The 20025-nt window shown below is 43.0% G+C and overlaps 1 protein-coding gene across 4 annotated transcripts in view; it reads right to left on the bottom strand.

Annotated features, from left to right (window-relative positions):
- brd3b (bromodomain containing 3b) overlaps window positions 1–8046 on the bottom strand; it is a 42270-nt gene extending 34224 nt beyond the window's left edge. For 3 of the 4 annotated variants that reach the window (XM_079515638.1, XM_079515640.1, XM_079515641.1), the window contains exon 1: window positions 7919–8046. The gene's annotated coding sequence lies outside the window, so the exon portion shown is untranslated. The remainder of the gene's footprint in view (window positions 1–7918) is intronic. The other variant, XM_079515639.1, reaches the window with a different exon arrangement.
- Between the last annotated feature and the right edge of the window lie 11979 nt (window positions 8047–20025).

Raw genomic sequence — 20025 nt, 5'->3', positions numbered from 1 at the left:
TTTTCTTTTTGCTGAGGTTTGCGTGACCTGCGCAAAAGGACAGTTAACCCATTTTGGGCGGGAACCCCTTTTGGTGTTTTAAACATTATGTTATAATTTAGCTATTGAAAAATAGCAGATCTACAAGCTTGTAGGTCTGCTATTTTTGAAAAATCGTGAAAATATTTATTTCAGAAAACTAGAGGATTTAGAAGGATTTTTTAAAATTTTGAGGTCAGGCCTAAATGGGTCAAATGATAAGGGACAATATCGGTGGCACCCAACTGTATAATATATACTGTTTTCACTGTTGCTACACTTCAGAAATATAGACAACAAGTGTGAACCTATAGTCACAATCATAGCAGTATGAGGTTCTTTTCATTGCACAGCCCCGCCCCCATAAAGTAAAAATACATCAATAATAAATAACGGTACTTCAAATTTTAGCTATCATTTTATATATAATATTTAGTTTAGGGCATGTGGAACATGACATGTAATTGCTAGGGCATTAAGCAACTAGTCGACTAGTAAATCCACTAGTTGACCTTGTTGGTACTAGTTGACTAGTTGATAAGAAGGAGGCCTCAAGATCATCTAGAATGCTAGATTATAGTCACCAATGTACACAGTTTTTAAATGTACAAATATCATTACAAAATAATACGTTTTTTTGTTTGTTTTTTACATAATAGGTAGTTAAACAACTAGTCGACTAATAAACTAGGCAACTAGTCAACTAGTAAAAATCACTAGAAGTAAAAGCCCTAGCACTTGCCCGGCGAGCATGTGCCTCTGAGACCTTAGTGTCAACCCCTGCGGATCACAGACTGATGCTATTAGGCAATTATAATTATTAGACAACTTATTTACTTGGAAAAATAATAATAAAATGCATAGAGGTGCTGCGATCGATCGGCCGATATTCACTCCGAATGACTCGATCTGGAGAAACTGATCTTTCACACCATTAAGTGCTATAAAAGTCAATCAGATATACAGTATAATATCGTTTCACGTGTTTTTGACAGGCCTAAACACGCACGCACGCACGCACGCACGCACGCACGCACGCACGCACGCACGCACGCACGCACGCACACACACACACACACTAGAGTTGTCGTGTGGAAATAATTAATAAAAACTTCTGTTTAGCCCAGAACTGTAGTTCTAGAACTTGAGGTCATGTGATCAGTGACATCACAACAATGTACTCTTTGGTCTGCAGAGTACACCTTGGTGATGTCACTGATCACATGACCAAGTTCTAGGTTAGCCCCACCCCGTTTAGCCTAGAACTTCTACACCTCTTCTACAACTCTTAACCCATTTAGGAATGTCTTCTGAATCAGACAGTTTGATGAAAAACCCTATTATGTCAGTGGCTCTCACAGCCACATTTTCAAGAATAGCAGATACGAGCTTGTAGATCTGCTATTTTTCAATAGCTAAAGTATAACATAAATCCTTAATCCTCCCATCCTTAATGGGTTAAAGTAGATTAATTAGATTAATGGCATGTTGAAAATGAGTGGTTTTGCCCTTTAAGTGCAGCCTAACATCTGTCAGAATTCACAGGAGTCCACAGAGTGCTCGTTTAACCCATTCACGACGGGAAGCATTATGTTATGTATTATACTATGTTATACTAAAAATAGCAGATCTACAAGCTCATAGCGCGGCACTCGGTGCCGCGCTACGAGCTTGTAGATCTGCTATTTTTGGGGGAAAATTGTGAAAACGTGGCGCAAATCGTTGAATATATATTCTTTTCAACGTTCTTAACTCTTAACCCTTGAACTATATTTTCAGATGGGGGGGGGGGGTGGGGGGTGGGGGGGGTCCACGGCCAAATACAGATCATTCTGGGGGTCCTTGACGTGTAAAAGGTTGAGCACCACTGACATAGAAACAGGTTGAGCACCACTGACATAGAAACAGGTTGAGCACCACTGACATAGAAACATAGGTTTTTCTGGAAACTTTTTAGAATTTAGAAGACTATTTTTTTTTTTTTTTTTTAGAATCAGCCTCAGGTCTAAATGAGTTAACTCTGATAAACATAAAGGGTGTTTATATTAGTTTATATTAGAACCCACATCCCCATAGATCAGTTTATATTAGAATCCACAGCCCCATAGATTAGTTTATATTAGAACTCACAGCCCCATAGATTAGTTTATATTAGAATCCACAGCCCCATAGATTAGTTTATATTAGAACCCACATCCCCATAGATCAGTTTATATTAGAACCCACAGCCCCATAGATTAGTTTATATTAGAACTCACAGCCCCATAGATTAGTTTATATTAGAACTCACAGCCCCATAGATTAGTTTATATTAGAACCCACAGTCCCATAGATTAGTTTATATTAGAAGCCACAGCCCCATAGATTAGTTTATATTAGAACTCACAGCCCCATAGATCAGTTTATATTAGAACCCACAGCCCCATAGATCAGTTTATATTAGAACTCACAGCCCCATAGATTAGTTTATATTATAACTCACAGCCCCATAGATTAGTTTATATTAGAACACACAGCCCCATAGATTAGTTTATATTAGAACCCACACCCCATAGATTAGTTTATATTAGAACCCATTCCCCCATAGATTAGTTTATATAAGAACCCACAGACCCATAGATTAGTTTATATTAGAACTCACAGCCCCATAGATTAGTTTATATTAGAACCCACAGCCCCATAGATTAGTTTATATTAGAACCCACAGTCCCATAGATTAGTTTATATTAGAACTCACATCCCCATAGATTAGTTTATATTAGAACTCACAGCCCCATAGATTAGTTTATATTAGAACTCACAGCCCCATAGATTAGTTTATCTTAGAACTCACAGCCCCATAGATTAGTTTATATTAGAACTCACAGCCCCATAGATTAGTTTATATTAGAACTCACAGCCCCATAGATTAGTTTATATTAGAACTCACAGCCCCATAGATTAGTTTATATTAGAACTCACAGCCCCATAGATTAGTTTATATTAGAACTCACATCCCCATAGATTAGTTTATATTAGAACTCACAGCCCCATAGATTAGTTTATATTAGAACTCACAGCCCCATACATTAGTTTATATTAGAACTCACAGCCCCATAGATTAGTTTATATTAGAACTCACAGCCCCATAGATTAGTTTATATTAGAACTCATAGCCCCATAGATTAGTTTATATTAGAACTCACAGCCCCATAGATCAGTTTATATTAGAACTCACAGCCCCATAGATCAGTTTATATTAGAACTCACAGCCCCATAGATTAGTTTATATTAGAACTCACAGCCCCATAGATTAGTTTATATTAGAACTCACAGCCCCATAGATTAGTTTATATTAGAACTCACAGCCCCATAGATTAGTTTATATTAGAACTCACAGCCCCATAGATTAGTTTATATTAGAACTCACAGCCCCATAGATTAGTTTATATTAAAATGGTAAATGGTAAATGGTGCATTTATATAGCGCCTTTATCCAAGGCGCTTTACATAGATTGTGCATTACATTCACCCATTCACACACACATTCATACACCGATTGCGGCGGAAGCCATGCAAGGTACCAACCAGCACATCGAGAGCAATTTGGGGTTCAGTGTCTTGCCCAAGGACACACAGCCCCATAGATTAGTTTATATTAGAACTCACAGCCCCATAGATTAGTTTATATTAGAACTCACAGCCCCATAGATTAGTTTATATTAGAACTCACAGCCCCATAGATTAGTTTATATTAGAACTCACAGCCCCATAGATTAGTTTATATTAGAACCCATAGAATCAGCCCCATAGATCAATTACCCCATTTTAGACCTGAGAAAAGATTCAACAAATGTCTTCTAAATCCTGACAGTTTTCTGAAAAACCCATATTTCTATGTAAATGGTGCATTTATATAGTGCCTTTATCCAAGGCGCTTTACATAGATGGTGCATTACATTCACCCATTCACACACCTTTACATAGATTGTGCATTACATTCACCCATTCACACACACATTCATACACCGATGGCAGCGGAAACCATGCAAGGCACCAACCTGCACATCAGGAGCAATTAGGGGTTCAGTGTCTTGCTCAAGGACACTTCGACACCAACTCTGGGGGAGCCCGGGTTCGAACTGGCAACATTGCGGTTACCATCCAGCCACTCTACCCCTGAGCCACCGCCGCCCCATGTCAGTGGTGCTCAACCTTTTCCACGTCAAGGACCCCCAGAATTATCTGTATTTGGCCGCGGACCCCCCCCCCCCCCCCCCCCATCTGAAAACATGTTGTTCCAGGGACCCCCCCAGAAGCAATTATTTGAGTTCAAAATATTCACTGTGAAAGAATATTCAAAGATCTGCGCCACATTTTCACGATTTTTCAAAAAATCTGCTATTTTTTCCAATAGCTAAAGTACAACATAATGCTTGAAACACCAAAAGGGGTTCCCGCCCAAAATGGATTAAAACGTCAGTGTCTAGTTTATAATAGAACCCACAGCCTCACAGATCCATTATAACGCCAGTGTCTGTCTAGCCAACACGACGTGAATCAGCAACAGAAAGCCACACAACAAACGAACATAACGTACATCCCAATCACACACGAGCACACAGTCAGGCCGAGATCTCACGCCACACCTCACCCCTCACACCTAAACTTATTTTGCCATTTTGTACCATTTCGAAAAACCTTTTTTAAAATGGTTCAAATAGCCGATCTACAAGCTCACAACGTGCTATAGTTGAACTATTTTAAAACGTGAAAACAGGAGTTTGTTTTTTTTAATCCAAAATGAGTTAATAGCACAGGCAGACTCTTCACATACTAGAGCATGTCTGGAATAAATGTCAGAGCTGAAATCGACTGTAAATCGAGCTGTAAATATGAAATAAATGCTTAAACATGTAGCTAGGTGTAATGTTAGAGACCACAGAAGACATGTAAATATGAAATAAATGCTTAAACATGTAGCTAGGTGTAATGTTAGAGTCCACAGAAGACATGTAAATATGAAATAAATGCTTAAACATGTAGCTACAGTAGGTGTAATGTTAGAGTCCACAGAAGACATGTATGAAATAAATGCTTAAACATGTAGCTAGGTGTAATGTTAGAGTCCACAGAAGACATGTAAATATGAAATAAATGCTTAAACATGTAGCTAGGTGTAATGTTAAGAGTCCACATAAGACATGTATGAAATAAATGCTTAAACATGTAGCTAGGTGTAATGTTAGAGTCCACAGAAGACATGTATGAAATAAATGCTTAAACATGTAGCTAGGTGTAATGTTAAGAAAGAGACCACAGAAGTTAACCTTTCAAGCCTGTTTTCTCAACTCGCTGTTTCTCTGCAAGACATTACTCTATAAGCCATGTCTCCAAAACTGGAGGGTCAAACTGAACAACCAATATGTCAATTTGAAGCTATGATTCCCTGCTTTAACATGACATGAAAAAACGAAAAATGAATGGCTTAGCCTCAGTCAGAAACGGCCACAAATGTTGTTCGTTTGTTTTTTCAAGATAGTGAAACATGTCAAATAAGTTTATGGATAAAGGTAAAGTCTAACACATAAAAAACAAGCACACACACATGTACAACATAGTATAATCTACAACATCCAAGCGTGCACGCACGCGCGCACACACACACACACACACACACACACACACACACACACACACACACACACACACACACACACACACACACACACACACACACACACACACACAGTAACTTAGTCATGCAACTTAACATACTGTACAACACACACATGTAGTCAGTCATACAACACACACACATGTACAGTCAGTCATACAACACACACACACATGTACACAGTCATACAACACACACATTTACAGCCAGTCATACAACACACACACACACATGTACAATTTTGATGAATTGAACATGGTGGACCCTGTTGGAAACAAGTGTAATGCTTAATTGGGTCGTCCACTCACAGTTAACAGCCTTTGTATTGAGTTTGTGCTCGAAATGTACTGTAATTCTGCAAACTGTTAATACATATTTCAATAAATCAATCAAAAGTCATACAACACACACATTTACAGTCAGTCATACAACACACACATGTACAGTCAGTCATACAACACACACATGTACACAGTCATACAACACACACATGTACAGTCAGTCATACAACACACACATGTACAGTCAGTCATACAACACACACATGTACAGTCAGTCATACAACACACACATGTACAGTCAGTCATACAACACACACATGTACAGTCAGTCATACAACACACACATGTACAGTCAGTCATACAACACACACATGTACACAGTCATACAACACACACATGTACAGTCAGTCATACAACACACACATGTACAGTCAGTCATACAACACACAAGCACACACGTCATGTGCACAGTATATTCTAAGTAAATCATACAAGCACACACGTACACTGCACAGTAAGTTCAACCAGCAGTGGTCCTTGAGGGGGTTACAGGTGGTCCCCGGCCCATGCAGCTAAAGACATTGATGGGAGAGTTGGTAACCCTAATAATATAGATCTTTAAACTCTCGAAGAGGGTAAAATGAAACCATGGTTTCATTTGGTACGCTCTCGAGAGTTGAATTATTCTTGTTGGAACATCTGCATGACTCCTGAAGTCTACACAACAATTTAAGAGAAGGTAGAATAATTGATACGTTTGATCTGTTTCTCTCTCCTAATGGTAGCAAAACATCAAACACAGCGTGGAATTGTGGACAAATAAACCTCATCCAACGACAACAACAACAATATATCCAAGTCTTCAGTATCTGGACTCTGGAGAGAGAGGCTAAAAATGTCATCAAACAAAAACGGTGATCCTCCGGTTGCTTCAAAATGCAGAATAAATAATGGACCCTTAGATTGTGTGCCCACTGCTCCACAACATACAATACAACACAATACACGATATTTACATTTTATGAATGAGCCAAAAGAACACCGCAAGCTGTTTGTTTGCAACATGAAGCTACACGGCTAGCTTAAGTAACAAACATCATCCTCCAGAAAAGATGCACACACACAATTATCCACCAGAAATCATAACATATTCCAACACATTCATTCACGTTGTTATCCCCCCCGACACCAAAAAGGCGTCAATAATAACAACAGCCCCACAGCGACAACAACACAACAAAACAATCCTCTTATTGTCAACACAAATAATAATAATGATAATAAACATAAACACACACCTCGTTAATGTTTTCCCCCAAATTATTCTTGTATGGCTTTAAAAAGATGGCGGGCAAGCCAGCCGAGCGCAGGCAGCTGTACGTTAAGAGAGAGAGGAAGGATGCTAATGCTAACAAGTTGAAGCTAACCTGACTGAGGCTTCATTCCAACACTGTCTGACTGTCTGGTCAGCCCCAAAAACAGCATCATGCAAACCAACATGGGGGCCAAAACATCCCCCTGCTGTTCCTCTTTAAAATAAAACACCGCTGTAAACACCACACTAGCTAGCGTGTAAACTCGTAAACAACAACACAACAAGCTTTCATGTTGTTGTTGTTGTGTCTAGGGTGCAGAAGAAGGATGGGTGATGCTAGCTTAGCCTAGCCTAGCATGATGCTAACTTAGCCGCGTTACGTACGTTAGCCACAGCTAGCCTAGCCTTTAGCCCCGGCTAAGCTAAGCTAAAGCTATTGTCTGAGGAGGCGCACGAGCGGCGCAGCAGCATTAAAAAAAAACCAAACTGCTCCCCCCCTTTTTTTTAATTTTTAGAAAGACGACCTTTTAATGGATGTTTAAAAAAATCCTAAATGTTGTTATTTAAAATTAAAAACACAGCGTGGTTGTTGTTTTTTGTTGTATTTTTTTTGTTTTGTTGTTTTGTCTTATTTGTTTTGTTTTTTACTTTGTGAGTCGCTCGAGCTCCTCCTGTCCTGTCCTGTCCTGTCGGGGCTTCAGCTCCAGCGCAGCCAATAGTCTCTCTCTCTGCCGCCGCTCACTTTTCTGGAAGCTGTTTCTTTTCTTTTTTTCTTTTTTAATTTCCTTTTAGCCACAAGTAGCATAATAGATGAGTTATCAGCTGTCTGCCGCCGGCGGGGTGTGCGCCTGCGCGCCCGTGCCGCGCGGCATCATGGGTGATGTGGTTCTTGGAATCTGCTAGTTCGGGGCTGGGCCCCCCCCGCCCGCCGTGTGGACACTACAACTCCCGACATGCACCACCACCGCCTGCCCCGAGACATCCTCTGACGTGGCCCGCTCTGATGTAGTCCTATTATTGTGTACTGTACTGTATAGGACTACATTATTGCATGCTTGTTATGATGTAATAACTAATAATAATATGATGTAATTGTTATTATGATTATTGTTATGAAGAATTGAAAATGGTGGGCCCTCTTGTTTAAATGTAATGCTTTATTGAGTCGTCCACTCACAGTTGACAGATTTAGTATTGAGCTTGACATGTTTGATTGATTGATTGAAGTATTTATTGACAGTTTGCAGAATTACAGTACATTTCAAGTACAACTCAATACAAAAACTATGTTAACTGTGAGTGGACGACACCATACAATTGATTTTGATTGATTGATTGATTGAAGAATTTATTAACAGTTTGCAGAATTACAGTACATTTCAAGCACAAACTCAATACAAAGGCTGTTAACTGTGAGTGGACGACCCAATTAAGCATTACACTTGTTTCCAACAGGGTCCACCATGTTCAAATCATCAAAACATTTAGAGACGTACAAATAGACACTTCTATAGACAGAACAGGAATTCATCAAAAAGGAGGTAAAAAGGGAAAAGAAATATATACAGTGAGGGGAAAAAAGGGGGGGGCGGGGGGGGGATTCAGATTTTACGGGGGCCAGTTTCGAATTGCAGCCATCCGTAGGTTCCCTTTGAGAGCGGTTTTGAAGGAGTCAAGGGATTCGCATGTCTTAATGACAGTTGGTAGGGCGTTCCACATTTTGGTGGCATAGGAGCGAAAAGAATTTAGTCCCTTGTTTGTGCCGAATCTGGGTTGTACATGGTTCGTTGCACTCCCTCTGGTGTTGTGGGTGTGGACTTCGTTAACATTAAGGAAGTATCTAGACAGGTACATGGGTATCTTGGTGGTGTATCGAATCTTGTGGACCAGACCCATTGCAAGATGCTGTACTCTGTCGTCGACCCTAAGCCATTCCAGCCTGTCGAAGTGGGCAGGGGTGAGGTGGGTTCGGGGGGCTAGATCAAGTAGGAGCCTGACCAGTTTGTTTTGGGAAGTCTGGAGCCTGGTTTTAAGGGCCTTTGAGGTGCTGTGGTACCAGGAGGTGCATGCATAGTCAAAGAAACCCTGTACAAGGGCTCCTGTTAAGGTCTTCAAGGTGTTTTTGTTGACCAGTGAGGAGATCCTGTAGAGGAATCTTGTTCTATGGTTGACTTTTTTGATTACGTTGGTGGCCATTTTATCACCGGAAAGATTAGCCTCCAGGATGGAACCTAGGTAGGTAATTTCATCTTTACGTGTGATAACATTGTCACCCACTCTAACCAAGAAGCCATTTGCCTTGCTGAGATTACTAATAGAGCCAAAGAGAATGGATTCAGTTTTTCCCAGGTGTAAAGATAGTTTGTTATCAGCGAGCCAGGTGCAGATTCTACCGAGTTCAGAGCTGAGGGCATTTTCAACCTGCAGTTTGTCCCTGTCCGAGACCAGCAGTGCTGAGTCATCTGCGAACAGGAACAAGTTGCAGTCACAGGCTGAAGTCATGTCGTTTACATATATTAGGAACAGTAGAGGCCCTAGTATGCTTCCTTGTGGAACGCCACAGCTCACTGGGAGGGGGGGGGACAGTGTTCCGTTCACTTCCACCATCTGTTCTCTCCCCTCCAGGTAGGATTGCATCCAGCTCACTGATGTGCTATCGAAACCAATTGCTTTTAGCTTGTTAACCAGTATGGAGTGGTTCACGGTGTCAAAAGCCTTTTGGAGGTCCAGCATGACCATGCCGCAGTATTTGCCAGCGTCCACCTCTTGTTTGATGTGGTCGCTCAAATAGAGGAGGCATGTGTCAGTGGAGTGGGATGTTCTGAAGCCAGATTGGAACTCGTACAATAATTTATTAGTGGCAAGATACTTTTCAACCTGTTCATAGACTATTTTTTCCATCACTTTCGAGATGGAACTAAGAATAGAAATAGGGCGGTAGTTGCCGGGGTCTAATTTACTCCCTTTCTTGTGCAAGGGGGTTACTTTGGCCAGTTTGAAATCTTGGGGGACCTGTCCCTGTTTGATGGAGAGGTTTACTATGTGGGTGATGATTGTGATGATTGATTGATTGATTTATTAACAGTTTGCAGAATTACAGTACATTTCAAGTACAACTCAATACAACAACTGTTAACAGTGAGTGGACGACACCATAAAGCATTACACTTGTTTACAAGAGGGCCCACCATTTTCAATTCATCAAAACCTTTATAGACGTACGAATATATAGGCTACACAACTATATAGTCAAAAGCAAAGGTAATCATAGGAGGTAAAAAGGGAAAATAAACATATACAGTGAGGGGGAACAGGGGTGGGTGGTGGGGGGGGGATTCAGATTTTACGGGGGCCAGTTTCGAATTGCAGCCGTCCGTAAGTGCCCTTTGAGAGCAGTTTTGAAGGAGTCAAGGGATTTGCATGTCTTAATGACTGTTGGTAGGGTAGGGCGTTCGACATTTTGGTGGCATAGGAGCGAAAATAATTAAGTCCCTTGTTTGTGCCGAATCTGGGTTGCACATGGTTTGTTGAACTCCCTCTGGTGTTGTGGGTGTGGACTTCGTTGACATTATTTAGACAGGTACATGGGTATCTTAGTGAAGTATTTAGACAGGTACATGGGTATCTTAGTGAAGTATTTAGACAGGTACATGGGTATCTTAGTGAAGTATTTAGACAGGTACATGGGTATCTTGGTGGAGTATCGAATCTTGTGGACCAGACCCATTGCAAGGTGCTGTACTCTGTCGTCGACCCTAAGCCATTCCAGCCTGTCAAAGTGGGCAGGGGTGAGGTGGGTTCGGGGAGTGCGGCCAAGTTGTAACCTGACCAGTTTGTTTTGGGAAGTCGGGAGCCTTGTTTTAAGGGCCTTTGAGGTGCTGTGGTACCAAACTGGTCAGGCTACTACTTGGCCTCACTCCCCGAACCCACCTCACCCTTGCCCACTGGGACAGGCTGGAATGGCTTAGGGTTGACGACAGAGTACAGCACCTTGCAATGGGTCTGGTCCACAAGATTCGCTACACCACCAAGATACCCATGTACCTGTCTAGATACTTCACTAAGATACCCATGTACCTGTCTAGATACTTCACTAAGATACCCATGTACCTGTCTAAATACTTCACTAAGATACCCATGTACCTGTCTAGATACTTCACTAAGATACCCATGTACCTGTCTAGATACTTCACTAAGATACCCATGTACCTGTCTAAATACTTCACTAAGATACCCATGTACCTGTCTAAATACTTCCATAATGTCAACGAAGTCCACACCCACAACACCAGAGGGAGTTCAACAAACCATGTGCAACCCAGATTCGGCACAAACAGGGGATTAAATTAATTTCGCTCCTATGCCACCAACATGTGGAACGCCCTACCAACAGTCATTAAGACATGCAAATCCCTTGACTCCTTCAAAACCGCTCTCAAAGGGCACCTACGGACGGCTGCAATTCGAAACTGGCCCCCGTAGAAATCTGAATCCCCACCCCTGTTTCCCCTCACTGTATATGTTTCTTTTCCCGTTTTACCTTATTTTTGACTATATAGTTGTGTATATTCGTCTCTAAATGTTTTGATGAATTGAAAATGGTGGGCCCTATTGTAAACAAGTGTAATGCTTTATGGTGTCGTCCAGTTTTTGTATTGAGTTGTACTTGAAATGTACTGTAATTCTGCAAACTGTTAATCAATCAATCAAAACCAAGAGTTGTATGCATAGTCGAAGAAACCTTGTACGAGGGCTCCTATAGGGTCTTCAAGGTGTTTTTGTTGACCAGTGAGGAGATCCTGTATAGGAATCGTATTCTTTGGTTGACTTTCTTGATTACATTGGTGGCCATTTTATCACCGGAAAGATTTGCCTCCAGGATGGAACCTAGGTAGGTAATTTCATCTTTCCGTGTGATAATATTGTCACCCACTCTAACCAAGAAGCCATCTGCCTTGCTGAGATTTCTATTTGATCCAAATAGAATGGATTCAGTTTTTCAGAGCTGAGGGCCTTTTCAACCAGCAGTTTGTTCCTGACCGAGACCAGCAGTGCTGAGTCATCTGCGAACTGGAACAAGTTGCAGTCACAAGCTGATGTCGTTTACATATATTAGTGTGACCTGGGCACTAAGGCCAGACACCAGACTACGCCACCCTGGGAGTTTCACCCAGAGAATATATGATAATTGATCATACATAATTATACACATTGAATACCCACAGGGTTGAAATAAAGGGGAGCAGAGACGTGTTTACAGTTATACAAAATATATTGTTTTGTTTTATTTATAACTCAAGGCAGAAGATCAGGTTAGACATTATACGTATTTATCAGTTGCAAATGCTATTTAGTTCAAAGTGACTTCATTACTAAGATCAATATCAGTCAATATCAAAAGGGATTCCGAATGACAGTTGGGGCTGTGCCAGCTATTCTATACCAGTAGCAGGGGTTTTAAAGGGTGTCCTGACACAGGAGAGAGGCAGGGAGGGAGTGAGGGGAGAGAAGGTTTTAAAGGGTGTCCTAGACACAGGGGAGAGGCAGGGAGGGAGTGAGGGGAGAGAAGGTTTTAAAGGGTGTCCTGACACAGGAGAGAGGCAGGGAGGGAGTGAGGGGAGAGAAGGTTTTAAAGGGTGTCCTGACACAGGAGAGAGGCAGGGAGGGAGTGAGGGGAGAGAAGGGAAATGTCTAACCGCCACCAAAGAGCCCCCACAGGAGAGAGGCAGGGAGGGAGTGAGGGGAGAGAAGGTTTTAAAGGGTGTCCTGACACAGGAGAGAGGCCGGGAGGGAGTGAGGGGAGAGAAGGTTTTAAAGGGTGTCCTGACACAGGAGAGAGGCAGGGAGGGAGTGAGGGGAGAGAAGGGAAATGTCTAACCGCCACCAAAGAGCCCCCACGGGAGAGAGGCAGGGAGGGAGTGAGGGGAGAGAAGGTTTTAAAGGGTGTCCTGACACAGGAGAGAGGCAGGGAGGGAGTGAGGGGAGAGAAGGTTTTAAAGGGTGTCCTGACACAGGAGAGAGGCAGGGAGGGAGTGAGGGGAGAGAAGGTTTTAAAGGGTGTCCTGACACAGGAGAGAGGCAGGGAGGGAGTGAGGGGAGAGAAGGTTTTAAAGGGTGTCCTGACACAGGAGAGAGGCAGGGAGGGAGTGAGGGGAGAGAAGGGAAACGTCTAACCGCCACCAAAGAGCCCCCACACAGCAAGACACACGTCACTCTTCAATCACTGCAAGACAAGAGATACTGTTAAACACTCACAATACAACTGGTTGGAATAACGTGTCCAACCAGGGAAACTCCCCCCTGGTGTAATGGAACGACTTGGACACTCATGCATAGAAGGAAGCATGAGTTCAAGTCCGTTGCTCTCCCCAGGTTGGCGGAGGGTGTGTAGAGCCCAGGATCACATTAGATAATTGACACAGGGGTGAAAAATGGGTTACAAAATTGTGGGATAAAAATTATACAAAAAACAAACGAACAAAAAACAATACAACTGGGAATAAGCATGCAGACTATACTAGATCCTAAACACAGCCTACCACCCGTGACCATCCCACCCGTGACCATCCCACCCGTGACCATCCCACCTGTCAGACTACCATCTGAACCATACTGGCACGGTTGGGGACAAATGTACACAGTTCTGAGGAACTACTATTAAAATCACTAAAAAACCAGCTGGTTTGCACAAACAAAATAAACAAAACAAATAACCAACTAACCAAAATAATAGGGACAAAAGAAAGGGAAAGGGAGCAAGCTAACTGTACCGGTATGTGTATGTCCTGTGTATTTGTACTGTATGTTGTGTTATGTTATGTTATGTTATGTTATGTTATGTTATGTTATGTTATGTTGCACCTATGTGTACTTGCACTGCTGTAATGTAGTTGTATGTATAGAACCCCCTCTAAAACGAGATGCTGCATCTCAAGGGGCCGTCCTCTCAATAACATTCTGACAAAATTCTGATCGGGGACGCCACCGAAAATACACAATCCCAGATTGGCCGAAGGGACCACCAAAAATTCACAATCCCAGATTGGCCGAAGGGTGTCACCGACATACGCAGCCGAAAACAGTACTTGCGCCGCTCTGCTCGCTGCTCGTTACTTGCGCCGCTCTGCTCGCGCAAGTAACGACTAGAAAATACTGTCCCCAAAGAAACAGTGTGGGCTGAGTAGCTCTCTGCTTGATGTGTTGACCCACATGGTGTCACTTTGAGAATGTAAACCACTAGCTGCGACCGAAGGTCACATTTACTATGAAATCCTGCATGTCACGTCCGTCCGTCACACCTCCATATATGGTTGCCAATCCACCATGCCTCGTGACATCATGGAGACCCTTAGATCTCCATATATGGATCTGACCTTGTGACATCACGGAGACCCTGAACGCCTCCATATATGGTCACACCTCGTGACACGTCACACCACCACATATGGCCGTCTCCATATATGAAGATCACAACACTGACCTCATCTAACCCTGGATAACCATACATGGAGAAGACTGGATCATCACCTAGATCGGCATATATGGAGCCGGCCAGCAACTCTTGTTGATCTGACCTCATCAAGCGTGACCTCGCCCTTTAGGGCGACCCAGAGCCTTAGATATAGACAGAGTTACGCAAACTGCGTTCACTTCATGGGGCTTCAGTCCAATGGAGGCTCTCCTACATAGACTTCTATTGGTCACTTCATGGTGCTTCAGTCCAATGGAGGCTCTCCTACATAGACTTCTATTGGTCACTTCATGGGGCTTCAGTCCAATGGAGGCTCTCCTACATAGACTTCTATTGGTCACTTCATGGGGCTTCAGTCCAATGAGGCTCTCCTACATAGACTTCTATTGGTCACTTCATGGGGCTTCAGTCCAATGGTGGCTCTCCTACATAGACATCTATTGAGAATGGGGACAACCAACTGGGACAAGTCCTGGACCGGAAGTAGGCAGAAATGCATTGGACTCGGGTAGATTGTTTTGTAGTAATAGTACAACATAAACATTACAGATACTTTAGTTGTTGCTAGTGTACAATACTTTAAAACAGTTGTTAAATAATGCTGCACATGCTTAAAATTGCTCTTATTTGCGCCGCCCTCGTTGAAAACAATGTATTTCCAACTCCAGCTTGTCCCTCTTGCAAGCATGAACAGCGCTAGGTTTCTGCCTCCTCAATATCCTAACTCTATTAGATGGCTCTGGGTTTCCGCCCCCTCAATATCGTAACTCTTCTATTAGATGGCTCTGGGTTTCTGCCCCCTCAATGTCGTAACTCTTCTATTAGATGGCTCTGCTTCTCGCCCTCAGGGTGTCTTACTGGTATAGTAGTAGTAGTATTTCATTTTGTTCATTAGCAGGACTTAGGGTGCGTTTGGGAATGCGCACCAGGAGCGCACTCGCCTATTAGTTTGCATTGCACAGTGCGCTATTTCCGAACGCACCCTTAGTGTTTTAACTACAAATATGTTTACATTCTAAAAGTGGTGAAGGTAAAATAGTACCAAATACCAAGAAGTATAGGCTACCTGTTGCGGCTCTTTGTTGGTTCCAAATATTTCCACCTTAGCCAACAAACCCACTGATGCACCCAGAGACTTTGGATGTACACAGAATAAAATAATCAATGTCCACAGTCGTTTTTGGTTGCATTTACTTCCATTAAAGTGCAGTGATAGTACATTACAAATAGCTCATTCTGGCATTGTATCTTCTGTGTTGTCTATCTGGTAAAAAACGTTTGTCCACCAGGTGCATGCCGCTCCCCAATCACCCAGGCCTACTTATACCCTCTGTCAAGCAATTAGGCCTGGGGAGGCGTGCCCCTGTTATCCAAACAATAATTAAATTACAACCCATCAAACCAGTGCCCAACTAGAAAAAGTGCCCATCTGGGCACAGGTCTCCACCAGGAGGATAGGAGTGTGTGTGTGATGTTTGGCAAAATGTTTAGGAGCAATATAAACGTGTGTGTGTGTGTGTGTGTGTGTGTGTGTGTGTGTGATGCGGCTTGGCCTGTTGTAGCGCCACCATGAGGCTGATTTGAAAACTGTCAAGTGGCATTTCTTCCAAAGCCTAGTGGGAATATGCATGCAGTTTCACCACAATCAGACGCTGCGTTGAGTAGTTGTGGCGATTTGTACAAAGCGGGTCCAAAGCGGGCTACTCCTGAAAGGTTTAGAAGCCAATCGTAGCCAATGAGGGTGGATTATGAGAAATCAAACAAACCCGTGTTGAACACATGACTATGAAGAGCATGTGTACCGATTTGCGTGAAATTTGGATAAAATCTGAAGGAGTAATATTTGAAAATGTGTTTTGTCGGCCTCCTGGTGGCGCTATAAAGAGCAGATGTGAAAAATTCCAGGCAAAGGTTTTTCCTTGGCCTCTAGGGAGTTGGCATAAAAAGTTATCCACAGATCCGTGCAGTTAGAGGTAAAACACTTTTCGGCCAGTTATAGCGCCACCATGAGGCTGAGTTGAAAATGTTCATGTGACATTTCCTCCTCGGCCTAGTGGGAATGTGCGTGCACAATTTCATGGAAATCACACGATGTGTTCATGATTTGCAGCATTTTGTTTGAAACTGAGAACTCCTGCGAACTTTGGAAGCCAATCTTAGCCAATCAGGATGGAGTCTGAGAAATCTGAAAGACCCGTTTCGTTGAATGGCTCTAGAGAGACTGTGTACCAATTTGCGTGATGTTTGGACAAAATCTGTAGGTGTACTGTCCAAAAACTTGTTTTGCACAAAGCAGCCTCCTGGTGGCGCTATAACAGGCCGTTCTGGAAAATGTGGGGCAGAGGTTCATCGTTGGCATCCAGGGAGTGTGTGTGCAAAATGTGGCATCGACCGGGTTAACGGTGCCGGAGATTAGCTGTTCACAGACGGAAGGACGGACGGACGGACGGACGGACACACACACACACACACACACACACGGACGGACGGACGGAGTGCAAAACATACTCTCTCCCCATGCCTTCGGCCTGGTGGAGACAATAATGCCAAATAGCTACAACATTGTGATAATAATAAATAGACATACAAAACAGTGAGGATGGCTTCTACACTACCTACTGAAGAGAAAGTTAGGAACCCACTTCCCACTTCCGACCAGGAGATGGCAGCAGCAACACACCCAAACCATATTCAGGGCTATTCAGCGTTTTTTTCAGGCCAAGAGCCCCAGTTAGTTACAGAGACTCCCACTACAGTCTACTACTGTATACAATAGGCTCTATGCAAACACGCTACATATTAAATCCTACACGGGTTGTGCTTATAACCACGCCCCCCGGGCAAGTTTACTGAGGTTAAGGTTAGGGTTAGGTTTAGGTATAGTTTTACTGGGGTTAGGTTTAGGTATAGTTATACTGAGGTTAAGGTTAGGTTTAGGCTGTCAATCACAGCGACTGGCCAATCACAGCGCGTCGACTGCACAACCCATGTAGGCTTTGGTATGTCGCTGCAAACACACCATTTTGGAAATAACTTGCAGGCCCCTTCCTTATTTAGGTGTTACCGCTGATACTAATGAAGGCTCTGTTCCATTCTGGTCAAACAGAGTCCGTGTTAGTGATGCTAACGAAGGCTCTGTTCCATTCTGGTCAAACAGAGTCCGTGTTAGTGATGCTAATGAAGGCTCTGTTCCATTCTGGTCAAACAGACTCCGTGTTAGTGATGCTAACGAAGGCTCTGTTCCATTCTGGTCAAACAGAGTCCGTGTTAGTGATGCTAACGAAGGCTCTGTTCCATTCTGGACAAACAGAGTCAGTGTTAATGATACTAATGAAGGCTCTGTTCCATTCTGGTCGAACAGAGTCAGTGTTAATGATGCTAATGAAGGCTCTGTTCCATTCTGGACAAACAGAGTCAGTGTTAATGATACTAATGAAGGCTCTGTTCCATTCTGGTCGAACAGAGTCAGTGTTAATGATGCTAATGAAGGCTCTGTTCCATTCTGGACAAACAGAGTCAGTGTTAATGATACTAATGAAGGCTCTGTTTCATTCTGGTCAAACAGAGTCAGTGTTAATGATGCTAATGAAGGCTCTGTTCCATTCTGGTCAAACAGAGTCAGTGTTAGTGATACTAATGAAGGCTCTGTTCCATTCTGGTCAAACAGAGTCGGTGTTAATGATACTAACGAAGGCTCTGTTCCATTCTGGTCAAACAGAGTCCGTGTTAGTGATGCTAATGAAGGCTCTGTTCCATTCTGGTCAAACAGAGTCAGTGTTAATGATGCTAATGAAGGCTCTGTTCCATTCTGGTCAAACAGAGTCGGTGTTAATGATGCTAATGAAGGCTCTGTTCCATTCTGGTCAAACAGAGTCGGTGTTAATGATGCTAACGAAGGCTCTGTTCCATTCTGGACAAACAGAGTCGGTGTTAATGATACTAACGAAGGCTCTGTTCCATTCTGGTCAAACAGAGTCCGTGTTAGTGATGCTAATGAAGGCTCTGTTCCATTCTGGTCAAACAGAGTCAGTGTTAATGATGCTAATGAAGGCTCTGTTCCATTCTGGTCAAACAGAGTCAGTGTTAATGATGCTAATGAAGGCTCTGTTCCATTCTGGTCAAACAGAGTTAATGTTAGTGTTAGTTAATATTGACCAAAACCAGACCAGAACTTAATTGACTACCTGATCGAGTCACGTGGTGGGATTTCTGTTCTGATTTTGGTGAATATTAAGTAGTTCTGGTCATTTGGTGGAGGTCACTGGAGGTCACTGGGGGGTTAAAAATAAATCCACAAAACTAGCTCATTTGTATTGTTGACCTACCGGTATTTCTATCCATATAATGGATTTTATTTATAACGCACTTTATATTCAGAAACTCAAATTGCTACAGCAAATTAATAAAAGCAGAATAAACAACACACCATTAAAAACATCTAATAGAACAGGAACATTTAAAACATAAGGGCAGGGCTATAAAAATGCTTTTGTAAAAACTTAAAAAGGAACGTTTTTAGTCCTCTCTTGAAAGTGTCGACCGACTGTGGGGCTCTCAGGTGGGTGGGGAGACCGCTCCACAGCTCCACGGCTCCACGGCTCCACAGTTCCACAGCTCCACAGCTCCACAGCTCCACAGTTCCACAGCTCCACAGCTCCACAGTTCCACAGCTCCACAGTTCCACAGCTCCACAGCTCCACAGTTCCACAGCTCCACAGCTCCACAGCTCCACAGTTCCACAGCTCCACAGTTACGCCAGAAGCAGTTGCTGGTTGGATTCCTTCTGACGGAACGTTCCGCCAGGAGCAGTTCATTTGTTATACAAATTGAGCCCCCCATGTGAATCGCTAAAATGCGGGGGAAATTCATGAGAGCCCCAAATCCATATTAACCTGACTCCGCCAGATGGGGCAGCAGAGAGTACACTGGGTTCCCCCCTCCTGCTCCCATCTGGGAACTCTCAGGCAGACTAGATGCTCCGGCCACCAAACGGCCTGGCCAATCAGCGGCAGCTAGAGGCGGGATCAAGGCAGCACTGTGTATGCCTTGATCCCGCCTCTAGCTGCCGCTGATTGGCCACCATCAAAAACCTGTTAAGGTAAGGCAAAATTACCTACAATTCATTCTGCTTTCAGTATCATGTGAAGTGTCAAACTAGGGGGTTTTCATGATTCTGAATCCATTCCAAGCATTAGTGTTGCACAAAAAACACTCCTTGGGCTAAAAACGACCATAGGCCACTTGCCCAAATGTGCTCAAATGTGCTGACCTCATCACATTTTGT

The sequence above is a fragment of the Electrona antarctica genome (genome assembly GCF_951216825.1).
Source record: "Electrona antarctica genome assembly, chromosome: 12".
Classification (NCBI taxonomy): domain Eukaryota; kingdom Metazoa; phylum Chordata; class Actinopteri; order Myctophiformes; family Myctophidae; genus Electrona; species Electrona antarctica.
Note: the sequence above shows the minus strand (reverse complement) of the source record. Positions and strands in the feature narration are given on the sequence as shown.